Source organism: Bos javanicus, chromosome 11 (genome assembly GCF_032452875.1).
Source record: "Bos javanicus breed banteng chromosome 11, ARS-OSU_banteng_1.0, whole genome shotgun sequence".
NCBI lineage: Eukaryota > Metazoa > Chordata > Mammalia > Artiodactyla > Bovidae > Bos > Bos javanicus.
In genome coordinates this window covers 10907982-10924710 of record NC_083878.1, presented here as the reverse complement: position 1 = coordinate 10924710, position 16729 = coordinate 10907982, and the positions used below count along the sequence as shown (strand labels likewise).

The 16729-nt window shown below is 43.1% G+C and overlaps 1 protein-coding gene and 1 long non-coding RNA gene across 2 annotated transcripts in view; one reads left to right on the top strand and one right to left on the bottom strand.

The window, feature by feature from the left end:
* Positions 1-4766: 4766 nt before the first annotated feature.
* LOC133256814 (uncharacterized) lies at positions 4767-11515 on the bottom strand. The gene is made up of 2 exons (XR_009739310.1): positions 11051-11515; positions 4767-6632 (listed from the first exon to the last, which is right to left on the bottom strand). It is a non-coding gene; the product is annotated as an uncharacterized LOC133256814 (long non-coding RNA).
* ACTG2 (actin gamma 2, smooth muscle) overlaps positions 10688-16729 on the top strand; it is a 24155-nt gene continuing 18113 nt past the window's right edge. Inside the window, exon 1 of the mRNA XM_061431888.1 lies at positions 10688-10796. The gene's annotated coding sequence lies outside the window, so the exon portion shown is untranslated. The remainder of the gene's footprint in view (positions 10797-16729) is intronic.

Sequence of the window (16729 nt, the reverse complement as noted above, 5' to 3'; positions counted from 1 at the left end):
TTATAATAGAAGAAGAGATAAAGAATTTCTAAGATAATCAAAAACTAAAAGAATACCACAATACTGCTGCTGCTGCTGCTAAGTTGCTTCAGTCATGTCTGACTCTGTGTGACCCCTGAGATGGCAGCCCATCAAGCTCCCGTGTCCCTGGGATTCTCCAGGCAAGAACACTGGAGTGGGTTGCCATTTCCTTCTCCAATGCATGAAAGTGAAAAGTGAAAGTGAAGTCGCTCAGTCGTGCCCGACTCTTAGTGACCCCATGGACTGCAGCCTACCAGGCTCCTCCATCCATGGGATTTTCCAGGCAAGAGTACTGGAGTGGGGTGCCATTGCCTTCTCTGACCACAATACTAAACCTATCATAAAAGAAATATTGAAAGGTCTTCTCCAAATAGAAAAGAAACAAGAATCTAAAGAAAAGAGAAAATCACAGTTGGAAAGTAAATCACTTAAATAAGCCAGTGTACAGATTAAGAAAAAATTTTTTTTAATTTGTGGAAGTGATGATAACCAAAATGAATAGCAGAAGGACAAACACGAAAATGTACAAGAGGACATCAAAATCATAGAATGTGGTGGACAAGAGTAAGAAAATGTAAATTTTGTATGTTTATGTATATATTTTAGAATGTGCTTGAGCCTACATGACTATCAGTCTAAAGGAAGTAGGTATAGTAATGGGTTAACATACTTGAAAAACAGGATAACCACAAATCAAAAACACACAATACATTCATAAAAACGAAAAAGAAGAAAACACAAGCATAATGCAAAAGAAAATCATCAAATCACAAAAGGAAAAAGAAAGGAACAAGAAGAAATATAAAATTAGCTAGTAAACTAGGTTTAAAATGGCAAAAAATACATATCTATCAATAATTACCTCTGGGACTTCTCTGATGGTCCAGTGGCTAAGAGTCTGTTCCCAATTCAGGGGACCCAGTTTCGATCCCTGGCCAGGGAAATAGATCCTACCTGCTGCAACTAAAGATACAATGTGCCACAACTAAAGTCTGGTGCAGCCAAATAAATAAAAATAAATTTTTAAAAATTACCTTAAATATCAATGGACTAAATGCTCTAATTAAAAGACACAGAGTGGCAGATTTGATTAAAAAAAAAAAAAAAACAAGAGCCTGCAATATGCTGTCTACAAGAGACCCACTTTAGGGCAAAGGACACACACAGATTGAAAGCGAAGGGATGAAGAAAGATAATTCATGCAAGTGAAAATGACAAGGAAGCAGGGGTCACAATACTTAGACAAAATAGACTTTGAAACAAAGACCATAAAGAAAGCTTTTTAAAAAGAGAGCTCCAAACCAAAACCTAACAGGACTCAAGAATTCTAGTGAATTCAAGTATAATTCTAGAATGGTGAAGGAGGTTTCAGGCAGAGTTCGATTATACCATCTCTTAAACTCATCCAGCTCTCCTTGCTGTAAAACCATGATTATCTGGCAACTTCTAATAGTCTGGATCAAGGGTTGGTGAACTGTGTCTTAAAGGGCCAGACAGTAAACATTCTAGGCTTGCAGGCCACTCGGTCTCTGTGGAAGCCAATCAGCATCTGTGGCACCACAGAACAGCCAGAGAAGCTGCATAAACATGGGAATGGCCACATTCCAAGAAGATGATATTTGCAAAAACAGGTGGCTAGCCTGAAGGCTGCCTTTTGTCAGCCTCTGATCTAGATGCAGAAGCATATTATCTTGGTTTTAAAGAAAATTTGAATTTACTAGCATTATTCTAGGCTTCTTGGTAGGTTTTACTTACTGCCAAGTATTAATAACATATGGAACAGAATATCAATCACTCAACTGCTAATATGGCCAGGGAACCAGTCAGTTTAGTGTGAGTGGACATAAATCAGTGTTCTGGATTTTGATCCTCACAGCACCTACAAGAGGCCCAAAGTGGGCAGCTGGTATACCTCCATATCTATGAGATCCTATGGCTACAACTGAAGAATGAGCTCTAAGAACCCAAAAGTCACCATAATTGGGATCACTAAAAAAAAAAAAATAATAATAACAGAGTTTGGAATAAAAATTGAGGGAATGTCAGTCAGTGCAAAAACATCCTGACAATCAGGAAAATATGTGTGCTGACAAAAATTCAATAACATGTTTGGAGAAGAAAGATACCAAGTATTAGAAGTGGTAAACCAAATTCTGGTCCTAAAGAGGCCTTAATACTAGATCTAGAAACTAATGATAAACTAAAAGGGCAAAACAAAATACGAGGGCGTTACTATAACTGGCCACTTGGCTTACTGAAAGGTAAGTAAAGACTCCACCTGCCAATGCAGGAAATGCAGGCTCGATACCTGGGTCAGGAAGATCCCCTGGAGAAAAAATGGCAACACACTCCAATATTCTTGCCTGGGAAATCCCATGGACAGAAGAGCCTGGAGGGCTACAGTCCACAGGGTCCCAAAAGATTTGGACACGATTTAGTAACTAAACAATGACAACAAACATGTAAGTTATGGATATCACAAGAGGATAACTGCAAGCTACCTCCAAAAATGCAATTAAGAATTAACACATTAAGTAGACCAGTCATCTGCAGAAATGATACAAACAGAAAAATGTTTGGTATCTGCTGTTGCTGCTGCTGCTGCTAAGTTGCTTCAGTCGTGTCCAACTCTGTGTGACCCCATAGACGGCAGCTTACCAGGCTTCCCCGTCCCTGGGATTCTCCAGGCAAGAGTACTGGAGTGGGTTGCCATTGCCTTCTCCGTTGGTATCAGTTTTAGGAATATCCCAAATCTATTCCAGGTGATCTAGATGATGAGTGGGACATAGTTCTTGATGAAACCAATGATAGAGCTCGATAAATAACCTGATGAGGTGAGAGCCCTGAAATGGTAAGAGCGCAGCTTTCATTTACTGATAGTTGCCACAGAACCCTTACTATACACCAGAAGCTTTACACACATGATTTCATTTAATCCTCACAATAGTCATATGAAGAAACTTTGTTTATGGATGAGAAAATTAGAGCTTGCCTAAAGTTAATAGTAGGGGACAGAGCTGTTATTCAAACCCAGACCAGGACTCCACAACTAATTGTATTTTTCAAGTGGATCATCTGTAGAACTCTATCCAAAACCAATACAATATTATAAAGTAAAAAAATAAATAAAAAAATAAATAAAAAGAAATGTTCTAAGAGTAAATCAGTTGGGAAATTCTGAATGTTTACTGTACCTAGGACTTCTCTGAGCCTTTACTATAAATTTAAAAGCCAAGGAAGATAGCAACTTGATTGACTGGTCTTTCTAAACCATAACTTCACTTGTCTTTTCTCTTTCTAACTGTACGGAGTGAATAATTAACAGAAAATAATACTTCCAGGATGTGGACTAGATATTGTAGGGGTATGTAATTAGGGTGCTCAAAAATGCCTGGATTTGAGACTTTGCATTTAAAAATAAATGTTTACATGTAAAAACAAAATTAAAATAGAGCTTTTCAAAATGATTAAACTTAAAGAAATACGTTGGATAATAGCTACAGTATAGAATGTGCTCTAAGAATAGGAGTAAAAGCTGTTTGGCTCCCCTTGGTTGTTTGACTCATAGAAGATCTGAGTTGTAAACAAGCAGAGGATGATGCAATTTCTGATATAATTAAAACTGGGTAAGCCACTGGAAAAAAAAAAAAAAGGTCTGATGCTCTCCAGTTAGGTTCTAAGAAAATATGCACTCTCATACCTAAGTGGGAGAATAAATTGCAGTTACTTTCAGGAGGTCTGACTTAGCAAAATGACTTTTAATTACAATGTGTATTCTATTTAACCAAGAAACTTCTCCTTTTGGAATAATCTAAGGAGATAATCCCATATGTATACAAACATAAGTAAAAGCATATTCATCACAGTATTATATATAATAGTGACAAAGTAGAAGCTAGTTGTTACAGGCAATCAGTAAAGGATTGATTTGATAAATACATTGAAATATATGCAGCCAATAAAACAGATGATGATGAAAGTCTATATTTATGGACACAGGAAAAAAAAAAAAGAAATTCCAAGACATTTTGTTAAGCAATTAAAAGTGGAACTTGTTTATTTCTTTCTTCATTTAGCAGATGTTTCTTGAGTGCCCACATGTGTCAGGCCCTCCTGTAGTCATGGGCGTTACAGAGGTGAGCAAAAAAGAAATAAAACTATTGCCTTCCTAGAGCTGACAGCCTAATGACAAATGAAAGATAATAAAAAGTGAAATAAATTATGTAGTATATAAAGCAGTGTGTACAGTACGATAAATGCGTATTTGTATTGAAAAATGTCTGTAAAGAGTTTGGTTCATAATGGTTATCTGTATGGTGGGGATTTTTATTTTTCATTTCATATATCTTTTTCTTGAAGTGTTTTTAATTCTTTTTAAATCAGAAGAAAACTAACAAATTTCTATTTTGACAAAAATAAAATGACAAAATTTTATTTTAAAGAGTGTATGAAATAATGATATTTGTTTCCTTCCTTCAAAGAAATTAAGAGATCAACAACTGTGAAACAGGAAACATTTTTGACATTAAAAAGAAGTGCTCACATGTAATCAGAACCACGGTAATGTGAGCAACAGGCTCTCTCTCATTCATTACTAGTGAGAATGCAAAATGGTACAGCCACTTTGGAAGGCAGTTTGAAATTTCTTACAAAACTAAACACACTCTCAACATGTGATCCAGCCGTCACACTCCTGGTATTTACTCAAATGAGCTGAAAACATATCCACACAAAAACCTGCTCAATGATGTTTATAAAGCAGCTTTATTCATAACTGATGAAACTTGGAAGCATCAAGATGTCTTTCAATAGGTGAATCGATAAACTGTGGTACACTCAAATAATGCAATATTATTCACTACTGAAAAATCAGCTATCAAACCATAAAAAGACATGAGGGAACCTTAAACGCATGTGACTAAGTGAACAAAGCCACTTAAAAGTGGCTTAAAATCTTAAAGTTTACCTGCTGTACGACACAAACGAAATGACATTTTGGAAAAGGCAAACTATGGAGAAAATAAAAGGATTGGTGATTGCCAGGGGTTGGAGGGTGGGGAGGGATGAACAGGTGTAGCACAGAGGATTTTTAGGACAGTGATTCTGTCTTGTATGATACTATGATGATGCATACACGATATTATATCTTTGTCAAAACTTAGAGAACACACAACACCTAAAGTGAACTCTAATGTAAACTATGGACTTCAGGTGTCAATGACATGTCATTGCAGGCTCACCAGTTTTAACACATGTACTAGTCTGATTGGGGATGTTGCTAGTGGGAAAAGCTATGCATGAGTAGGGATAGGGGATATATGGAAAATCTCTGTACTCTCTACTCAATTTTTCTATAAGCCTAAACTACTCTAAGAAATAGTCTATTTAATTTTAAAAAAACATACACACAGTGATATACCATTTTACATCCATCAGGATGACCACTATCAAAAAGTGTTGGTGATGAAGTGGAAAAATTAGAACTCTTGTGTACAGCTGGTGGGAATATAAAATGATGTAATTGCTGTAAAAAATAGTGTATTAGTTCCTGAAAAAATTAAAAATAGGAATATTATGTGGTCCAACAATTTCACTTCTGAGTATGCACCCAGAAGAATCAAAAGCAGGGTCTCAGAGAGGTGTTTGTACACTCGTGTTTATAGCAGCAGTATTCACAGTAACCAAGAAGTGGAAAAAACTTATCTCCCAATGAAACAAAATGAAGTACATACACGCAATGGAACATTCAGTTCAGTTCAGTTCAGTCGCTCTGTCGTGTCCGACTCTTTGCGACCCCATGAATCGCAGCACGCCAGGCCTCCATGTCCATCACCATCTCCTGGAGTTCACTGAGACTCATGTCCATCGAGTCAGTGATGCCATCCAGCCATCTCATCCTCTGTCGTCCCCTTCTCCTCCTGCCCCCAATCCCTCCCAGCATCAGAGTCTTTTCCAATGAGTCAACTCTTCGCATGAGGTGGCCAAAGTACTGGAGTTTCAGCTTTAGCATCATTCCTTCCAAAGAAATCCCAGGGCTGATCTCCTTCAGAATGGACTGGTTGGATCTCCTTGCAGTCCAAGGGACTCTCAAGAGTCTTCTCCAACACCACAGTTCAAAAGCATCAATTCTTTGGCACTCAGCCTTCTTCACAGTCCAACTCTCACATCCATACATGACCACAGGAAAAACCATAGCCTTGACTAGACAGACCTTTATTGGCAAAGTAATGTCTCTGCTTTTGAATATGCTATCTAGGTTGGTCATAACTTTCCTTCCAAGGAGTAAGCGTCTTTTAATTTCATGGCTGCAGTCACCATCTGCAGTGATTTTGGAGCCCCAAAAAATAAAGTCTGACACTGTTTCCGCTGTTTCCCCATCTATTTCCCATGAAGTGATGGGACTGGATGCCATGATCTTCGTTTTCTGAATGTTGAGCTTTAAGCCAACTTTTTCACTCTCCACTTTCACTTTCATCAAGAGGCTTTGTAGTTCCTCTTCACTTTCTGCCATAAGGGTGGTGTCTTCTGCATATTGAGGTTATTGATATTTCTCCCGGCAATCTTGATTCCAGCTTGTGTTTCTTCTAGTCCAGTGTTTCTCATGATGTACTCTGCATAGAAGTTAAATAAGCAGTGTGGATTACTCAGCCTTAAAAAGAAAGAACATTCTGATACATGCCACAACATGGACAAACCCTGAGGACATTGTGCTGAGTGAAATAAACCAGTCACAAAAAGACATATACTGTGTGATTCCACTCATCATATGAGGTACCCAGGGTTGTCAAATCTGGACAGAAAGTAGACTGGTGACTATCAGGGGAAGTCGGGAATTGTTACTTAATGGATACAGAGTTTCAGTTCTGCAAGAGGAAATTGTTCTGGAGATTGCACAACAAAGTGAACATACTTAATGAAGTGAACACTTAAAATGGCTAATTTTATGTTATGTGTATTTTACCACAATTAAAATAAAAAACAAAAGAACTAAGAATATAATGAAACACAGATAGCAAAAAGGAAAGACTTTAGATTAAATTCCAATAAGGCAAATGCTACCAGATAAAGCCAAAAGGTAAATAAATAAAAGTTAAACCGGTGGGAAAATAATTGCAGCTCTTGTGATAAACAAAAGGCTAATGGTATCACTATTGAAATATACCAAGGACCCTTAAAACTCAAGAAGATAAAGACAAACCATACAATAAAAAAATAGACAAAGATATGATCTTTCTCAGAGGAAGATTCCCCCCAAAAGATTAATAAACGGGTCTATTCTCGTTGTTTACCAAATAATTTAAAATTTTAATTTCAAAACAAGAAGATGCTAAGTCTGTCCTTTTGGATTAGGAAAAGTTTAAAAGATGGTTCATTGCCACATGGTTCTTTTGGGCACAAAGAGAGCAAGAGGAGCAGAGATGCTCAGTTGGCCAACTGTCCACCGAAAGAAACATCTTAAGATGAAGACACCTGTTTCCATATTTTCCTTTTTAAAAAAAATTGAATGCATTACTTTTATAATTAGGGGGAAAACTTAGCCAATTCTAAGGTGGTGAGCCACATGAAAATTTGTATGTTTCCAAAGGTAATAAACAGATGTAATAGACAAAAAACCACTGATACTCAGTGTCTGAAACAGTGTGAAGGAAGTGGTCTCATATCTTATTGGCAAGAGTGTAAACTAGTACAACGTTTTTGGAAGACAATTTGGCCATATCTATCAATATTTTAAATGTTCCTTGCTTGATCAGACAATTCCACTGTAGGAAATGAACCTATATATAGATATACTTACACATGTATACAAAGGCACAATATATAAAGTTTTATAAACTGCAGCAATGTTTGCATAAGTGAAAAATTGAAAATGACTCAAGAACCTATGAATCAGAATATTGGTTAAAAATTTTACAGTATATCCCTACTATGGAAAACTATGTTAGGGTTTAAAAAAATCTATAAGCTGATTTGGACAGCCATCCAAGAGTATTATTAAGAAAACAGGGCAAGTTTCAGAACAGTTGCAAAAATGTATGTTATAACATAATCCCATTTTTATAAAGTCACATAAAAATAGAAGAAAAAATCTGGAAGAAGACTGAAAGAATGTACATCATACTGAAAGCATGTTAGAACCATCTCTGACTCAGGTCTGTACGAGATTGTTGGAGGCAATTGCCTTCTAAAACACACATTTTTGTGTTCTTTGAATTTTTTGCATTATTTTTGAAACCAAGGGGAAAAAAAGAAAGAAGTAGCTGTTTCAGGGTGAGAATCTTCATAATATAAAAAAAAAAAAAACGACAACAACAACTGAGCACCTCTGACAGATGGCTTGGCCTCCTGCCTCCTCCACCCTTTCTCTCTATCAAAGTCAAGGCAGACTCCAGCCTCTCTAAGTATTTCCGACAGGCTTCAATTTATTCAGATAGCCTTCTCTGAACTCTGGACTGTTTGGACCTGGACTCACAACCAATTCCCTTTGATTATAGATTCTACATTGCTTATAAAATGATTGTGGCAACCAAGGTATGAACTTTCACCCAAGTCACAGTTCAGAATGATTAGAAGAGAATGAAGCCAACCCTGATACTGTGAAGAGAAAAAAACACCCCCATTATACCCCTGATCCACTCAGACGAGACTCACGCTCTGTTGCTGCCCAGGGAGGGAGACTAGTGGGGAGCTCTTGGCCTGGCACTGGCGCTGAGCTGTCCCGCCCAGTCGGAACTGGCAGCACTGTGTCCTTGCTGGACAGCTCCCACCCCATCTGCCGCCCTCGTGCCCCACCATCCACAACGAGGGCTTTTCCAGGGACTTGAAAGGGTCAGGGAATCTTCCTGGGGGCCTGGAATTTAGACCTGGCATTAAGCACTCAGGCCAGTGGTCAAAGATAAGTAAGTATACCTCATGATGGCTACAGTGTCCCTTCTATACAGGGGACAATCCGAGGTCTCCATGCAAAGCCTTCCCCAGTCTTTCCTCTGGGTCCTCTCAGCAGTGGCCACTCCTTACCCACACCTCTGCCCGCCTCAGTACTTAATTAACGAGCGATACAGACCTATACCAGCCATTGTGCCAGGACCCCCAAAACCACTGGGACCTCCACGCAGTGTCTCCAAAATGGATGCAGTTGTGCATGGTCTGCTGCAAGCCCATGTTAGCTAAAAGCCAAAGGGCAATGGCGTCCACACCTGGGAAAACAATCCCCCAAAGGGCAATGGCGTCCACAGCCGGGAAAACAATCCCGTGTGCCCTCCTCCCCTGCTGCCCCTCACACAAGCCCCTAACTTTGGGGCTGAGTCACCTGGGGGCCCAGGACAATATAAGCAGGCATGCAACACACATTTCTTCTGGTGACAGGTAGGAACCCTGGACGTCTGGGTGGGAGGAAGAGGTTTGTGAAACACAGAGCCATAGCCCCAGTGTTTCTGATTTAGTCCTGTTGGGTGAAACCCGAGGGTCTGCATTTCTAACACGGCCCAGGTCATGCAGTCGCTGCCTTCCAGTCAGCCTGGGGACCACACTCGGGGAACTGCTGGGTTTTAAGGTGGGGCGGAGTCAGGAAGGCCAGTCAGGAGGCTGTGCCGGGCAGGACCAGAGCCTGAAGCAGGGTGGGGGCCCACGGGGGTGGCAGGGAAGAGGCAGAGCATTTCCAAGGGGAAGCGGCACCAGAAAGATGCCTGGGTGGATATGGGCATCAGGGAGGGTGAGGCAGTTACTAGCTTAAAGGACTGAGAGGAAGGACTCTGAAGTAGGGAGCCCATTGTCACAGCAACATCGACAGGAGGGGACAAGGATTCCGTTTTGGAGGGTCATCTGGGCAGGAACGTCCAACAGGCAGTCGGTTCTTTTAGTCTGGGTCAGGCATGAGGCGTTGGGACTGGGGAATATGGTGGGGAGAGTAATTGCCACAGAGCTCTAGCTGCTAGCTTGGAAATGAAGCGGCTACTCAGGAAGAGGATGTGAGAAGAGCAGGAAGCCCAGGACTGTGGACAGGTCTACAAGCTTGCGGGCCTTGTTAGGTGGAGCGGGTCTTGTTGGGTGTCCCTCCACAACAAGGCAGCTACCTTAGGCTGTGTTCCCAAGGTCCAGGGACTGGCAGAGGGAATCAGGAAAGGAGACAGAGGTTTCAGAAGAGGCTCATGCTGTTCTGGGCCCACAGGTGACCCAGCCCAGGGGTTAGGAGAGTGTGTGAGAGGCCACAGGTCAGGAGAGTACACGGGATTGCTTCCCCAGTGTGGATGGCATTTCCCTCTGGTTTTTAGCTGACCTGGGCTTGCCCCAGACCAGGCACAATTGCATCCATTTTGGGGACACTGCCCTGGGGTGGCGGGCAGCAGGGCCTAAGTAGGGAGGTGCAGAGGGAGGCGGCGCACTGCCATTCTTGGTATGGTTCTCTCTCCAGGAGCAGAACTCCGTCTGGCCTCACTCTGGGCAGCTTATAAGGCCTGGTGTGAGTTTTGTTTATGCAAGTGCAGCATAAAAGGAACAAATCCGCCAGCACCGAGGCTGCTGCCTCTGGAGTCCTTTTGCATACATTTTTTCAAATGATAATTCACTCTACCCAACCCCCTTCTCCACCCTCCCCACCCCCAAGGCCGATTTATTGAAAAAACCACCTTATATGGTAATATTGCTAACACACCGTCAGCTGGCCTTTTTAGGGACTCTGTTTAAAGAAGATCCGCCTCTGGGGTTTTATATTGCTCTGGTATTCATGCCAAAGACACACCAGCCCTCAGTCACTGGGAGAAGGACCTCTCCTACACTCGGTGAGTACTATACAGCTTCTGCTGTCTCTGTCTTTTTGGGGCCGCCTGGCCCCCTGGGTACAGGAGGCGCCTTCAGATTGGCCTGGCTTTGGTGACGCTGGCCTAGGTCACACGTCAAGGCCCTTGGTGTGCAGTGGCGCCTGCAAGCACACTGCTGCCTGCCAGGAGAAGGCATTTCTGGCCATGGGGCATCCTCGGGCAAGGGCAGCACAGCTCCCTGCCCTCTTAACCAGGTGCCGGGTGGGATATGTTACCTGCGCGCTCTCTCTTCTCACTGCTCACCAGGGCCAGTGCAGATCTATTCCGTGTCCTTTGTCATGGCTCAGGATGTCTGGGAGGCTGTTTAGGGGAGCAGATGCTTTTCAGAGAAATGACTTCCCAGGGCATTTAAATCCAAACCAGTCATAGCCCTTGTATCTGTGAGATGTCTTGTTGGGGATGGGTGAGTATTTTCTTCAGACCACCTCTTGTCTCTCTGACTTCTGCTTCATGCTTGGCTAAGAGTTTTCTCGGTCTTGAAGGCTCCAGGATGCAACAAATCAGGAGTAGGGTGGAGTAAGTGTCCCGGGGCATCATGTGACTTTAGGGCTGGAAGGAAGTGGAACCATCTATTAACAATTCATTCTGCGATGAAGACACTGAGACCTGGGGAAGTTAAGACCCTCACCCAGCTGTGAGACCACCACCAATGTCGTTGTCCTCCCCCAGTGACACACACACACAGACACGTGAGCATAAATAATTAAGAGGGAAATAGACCAAGGGGCTGTGTCCACTTTTGCGATCAAATTCTGCTAACATCTCTTTACAGCTGAGGCTGGCCGGTGTAGTGGTGCAGGCCTTGAAGATAGACCACCCAGCAATGGAAGTAATACTATATCTCCCTGGCAGTGCTGTTGTGAGGATTAAATGAAATAATATTTGTAGAAAGTTCCCAGCTCAACACTGTCAGGGCCTGGCCCTGAGTGCTCAGACCTTAAATATCACCTGGACAGTTTGCTGAAACAGACTGCCTTACCCCAGATTCTGACTCAGTAGACTGGGATGGGAGCTGATAATTTCCACCCCTAATAAGCTCCCAGGTGAGGCTGAGGTGGCTGGTCTGGAACCGCCCTTTGCACAGGGAGGCTTTAAGCTCTTGCTTTTACCATTTGAATGGGTTTAGAGTTTGAGGTTAGCCCTTGGGCTGCATAGAGAGATTCCTATGACACAGATGGAGGGGAACTAGAAGAAATCTAATGAGCAGATATTATACGTCACACCTGGGAAACCAGGATGGGCAATATGACATCATGACCTTGAAGCTACATTTCTTTCCTCCTTCCCTTTGTTCATTCTGGCAACACTTCTTGCGCACTTGTTATGTAAGCAGGCATTGTCCCTGCTCCTTAGGGACAGAGTAGGGGTTCTGCAATCACTAGGAGAGACAAATGAAAACCATGGAAAAGATAAATATATGAAAGAGGTAAAGCCCAGGAGTCCCTCACCCAGCCCAGAAGTTATCAGGGAAGGCTTCCTGGAAGAATGGGTACCTAACCTGGGCCCTAAAGTCGGGATAGTCCCAGGACAGAGGACAAGTGGTCTTTGGGACTGTTTAAGTGGCTCAGCTCCACTGAATATAGATTTCAAGGCAGGAAGCAGGGAGTTCTAAGGTCAGAGGAGAAGGCGGGGCCAGATTACTAGGGCTTTCTGCTGGTGCTGCTGCTGCTAAATCACTTCAGTCGTGTCCGACTCTGCGACCCCATAGACCGCAGCCCACCAGGCTCCCCTGTTCCTGGGATTCTCCAGGCAAGAACACTGGACTGGGTTGCCATTTCCTTCTCCAATGCGTGAAAGTGAAAAGTGAAAGTGAAGTTGCTCAGTGTGTCCAACTCTTAGCGACCCCATGGACTGCAGCCCACCAGGCTCCTCCATCCATGGGATTTCCCAGGCAAGAGTACTGGAGTGGGGTGCCATTGCCTTCTCCACTAAACTAAAGGACTGGGCAATGGGGCATCGCAGAATGGTAACAGCAAGAGGTCTGCCCCCTGAAAGGACTGCTCAGGCAGCTGTGAGGGGAGTGGGCTGGAACAGGGCAAGACTGCTACAGCAGGGCACTGGTCCCATTTGGCGGTGGATCCAGACATAAAAGGCCTGAGGATTGGAGGGGAAGGAGCAGGGAGGACTGGGGAACCGGGCTCCATCCTGGGTGGGGGTACAAGTCTCTGAGGGGCCAATCCAACCAGAGGACATCGATGAGGATGGCAGTCTCAGAGATGGAGTTGCGGTGCCAGGGCCGTGGGGCTCAGGAGAGGGGTCAGGTCTAGATCTGAGCAGGGGAAGAGAGTGGCCAGGATAAAACAGAACAGCAAGTCCAAATGGCAGATTCCTGAGGACCAGTAGGGTTACGAGCAAGAAGCCATTTTTAATTTAATTAGAATTAACCAAGTTAATAAGAGGTGCTGCTAGAATTTTCCGCCGTAGCAGTGTTCCTCATGCAGTCATTGTATGGATGTATGCACTTGCAGATTATAATAGGCGGCTGCTTAGCTGTCAATTGAAGCCCTCACTCCAATCTATTTCCCCAACTATTACTTGAAATCTCACTATATTTGAGAGGCTTTCCTTTTAGGACTCAAACTTTTCACTGAAATGAAAATGCCTTTGGAAACTGGCATAAATTCAACCTTCCTTTCAATAATCATTGATTGGTGAAGCAGATCCTTCATCTCCTTCCAGTGTGGCAGACTTCATCCTGAGAGCAAGTTGTAATGGAGAAGATAAGAGAGATAACAAGAATTATTATTTTTTCAGTCCTTTACAATAGGGATTGGGAAACTTTTTCTGTAGAGAACAAAATAGTAAATATTTTAGGCTTTGTGAGTCTAAAGGTCTCTCTCACAATTACTCAACTCTGCCATTGTACTGGAGCAGCCACGGACAGTATGTAAATAAATGGATGTAGTTGTGTTCCAATAGAACTTTATTTATTATTTGATTTCATATAATTTTCTTGGGTATTAGAATCTTATTCTTTGACTTTTTTGCAACCATTAAAAAATATCAAAACCATTCTTAATTCAACAGTGTCACAAAAACAGGTGTTGTAGTTTGTAGACTACAGGGTCAGGAGTTTACTGACCCTGATTTGCACTTTATAAAGCACTTCATTTCCATTATTTCATTTGATCCATTATCCCGGGAGATAGATGTCACCATTTCCATTTTACAGTTGAGGAAACTGAAGGCCAGAGAGGGAGCCGTGGAACTGAGCCACGGGAAGGGGCACCTGAAGGGAGGAGAGAAAAGAAAAGAGGGCGGGAGAGAACTCTGAAACCAAATCTTCAGAGTGAGGGTGGGGAGCGCTCACCCTGTTCTCGGATTTGCTTGGGGGTGGCCAGGGGTATGTGTGGGTGAGCAAATCCTTTGCACTCATTATGTCTTTGGGTTTTGGCCACTTTTTGGGGAGGAGCGGGGATTTGTGCTTCTAACTCTGTGAAATCCTCAATGAAGCCCAGATGTAGTATGTGCTGAAAGGGCCAGAACAGTGCACTTGGGTTTTCTGCGAGTGTAAAGGGATTGTGACCCAGGAAACCACAGTGACGTTGGCTCTGGTTCAGCTGACACGCTCAAGTCTAGCCACAAATTACCAGCAAGCGGCTGAGTGAGGTTTAGAATTTCCCCCAGCAGAGACCTTCCAGGAGAGGCTGGCTCCAGGGTCCAAGCCTTCCCCCAGAGGGCCCCTGCCGCCAGCTGCCCTCCCTCTGCCTTCACCTCCCTCGCTTCTCATTTGGTTCCAACTTCAAGAAAAAGCAGATCTGAATCCACCTCAAGTGCTGCAGAATGGCACGGCTGACAGCTTGAAGTCACTCTGTGGCTTGTCTCAGCTGCTGGGAAATCAAGTCCAACACGCTTTCTTCCTGTAAGTGCAGAACTTCAGGGGGAGACAATAGGGTTCACCAAAAAGCCAGACCGGCTTGAACTACAGGTCACACGAGAGAGGGGACCCCAGAGGGAGATAGTCACAGAGGGGCAGCTTTGCTTCTTGGCCACGTTTGGAGGTTGTTTTCTCCTCTAGGTGGACCACCTGCTAGAACAAGGAAACCCAGCGCTCTGTGCCCAGCTTGTGAAGAAGACTATCCCTTCGTGGTTCTTTTTTTTTTTTTTAATCTATTTTTTGTTGTTGTTGTTTAATTTCTTTTTTTTTTTATTTTTAAACTTTACAATATTGTGTTAGTTTTGCCAAATATCGAAATGAATCTGCCACAGGTATACACGTGTTCCCCATCCTGAACCCTCCTCCCTCCTCCCTCCCCATACCATCCCTCTGGGTCGTCCCAGTGCACCAGCCCCAAGCATCCAGTATCGTACATCGAACCTGGACTGGCGACTCATTTCATACATGATATTATACATGCTTCAGTGCCATTCTGCCAAATCTTCCCACCCTCTCTCTCTGCAGATGAATGGATAAGAAAGCTGTGGTACATATACACAATGGAGTATTACTCAGCCATTAAAAAGAATACATTTGAATCAGTTCTAATGAGGTGGATGAAATTGGAGCCTATTATACAGAGTGAAGTAAGCCAGAAAGAAAAACACCAATACAGTATACTAATGCATATATATGGAATTTAGAAAGATGGTAACAATAATCCTGTGTATGAGACAGCAAAAGAGACACTGATGTATAGAACAGTCTTTTGGACCCTTTGTGGTTCTAAATCGTGTGAGCGAGCTGCCTGGGCCTGTGGGAACTGGGAGTTCAGCTCTCAGGGGCAGAGCAGACTGTCACGGCGGAGCCCAGGCAGGTGGAGGGATTGTCATCAGACATTTACTGAGCATCTACTTCGTGCTGCCCACCAGCACGGGGGCTGTCAACATAAATCTAGATCTTGTCATGGCACGGGAGGGGCTCAAAGGCTCCGAGAGAGAAAAGAACACTGACCCTTTTGTTTTAGGGCTTTTGCTGCCAGCAGTGCTAGAGAGACAGAGAGGCAGAAACAAAAACACCAAACATGGAGAAGTTGTGTGGGTGTCACTGAGCTGCTGGGGAAGGGGCAAGCCCAGGCTTTGGAGCCTCATGGGCTGTGGCCAGCCCTACCTCCCCCGGTGAGCAGCCTGAGAGCTATATCCTTTCACTTTTCTGAGATTTGGTTTGCTTATCTGTAAGTTGGAACTAAGAATATCTTTACTCAGGGCTTCTGTGAGGATTAAATAGATAGTATGTGTGAAAGGCATTCAATTTTTAAAAATTAAAGATGTGTTTTTACCAAAAATCTAAACACAGAATATACTGTGTTTCACCTAACAAGACAGCCTGCACCTTTTCCATGGCAGTAAATATTCTGCTCTATTATGGGAAGGTTTCTGGCAACTAGTTTACAAGCATTTTATTTATTATTCAATAAACTTTTTGGCATTAAACTTGGCCAAATCTTTGCACTCACCCAAGGATAAATGGGCTTCCCTGGTGGCTCAGCTGGTAAAGAGTCTGCCCGCAATTCAGGAGACCTGGGTTCAATCCCTGAGTTGGGAAGATCCCCTGGAGAAGGGAAAGGCTATCTACTTCAGAATTCTGGCCTGGAGAATCGCATGGACTGTATAGTAAATGGGATTGCAGAGAGTCAGACACAACTGAGCAACTTCCACTTTCACTGTCAAGGATAAATTGCTAGAAGTGTATTTGTGAAAAGACATGTGCATTTTTAAAGACTTTTGATAAATATTTGTAAATTCTCCTTCAGAAAGGTAGTCCTGTTCGCCTCGTCAGCTGTGAACAGGAGCTCACCTTCCCACACCTCTGCGGGCAAGTGTAGTCCTAAGGAGCAGACACAGCTTTCAGACTGGAGATGGGGTCAGCTTTTATCCTGGCTCCAGAACACTGCTGATTGTCCACAAGACCCCAGGTCCTTCTCACAGAGGCTGAACAAGAACTTTCACAGTTTGTT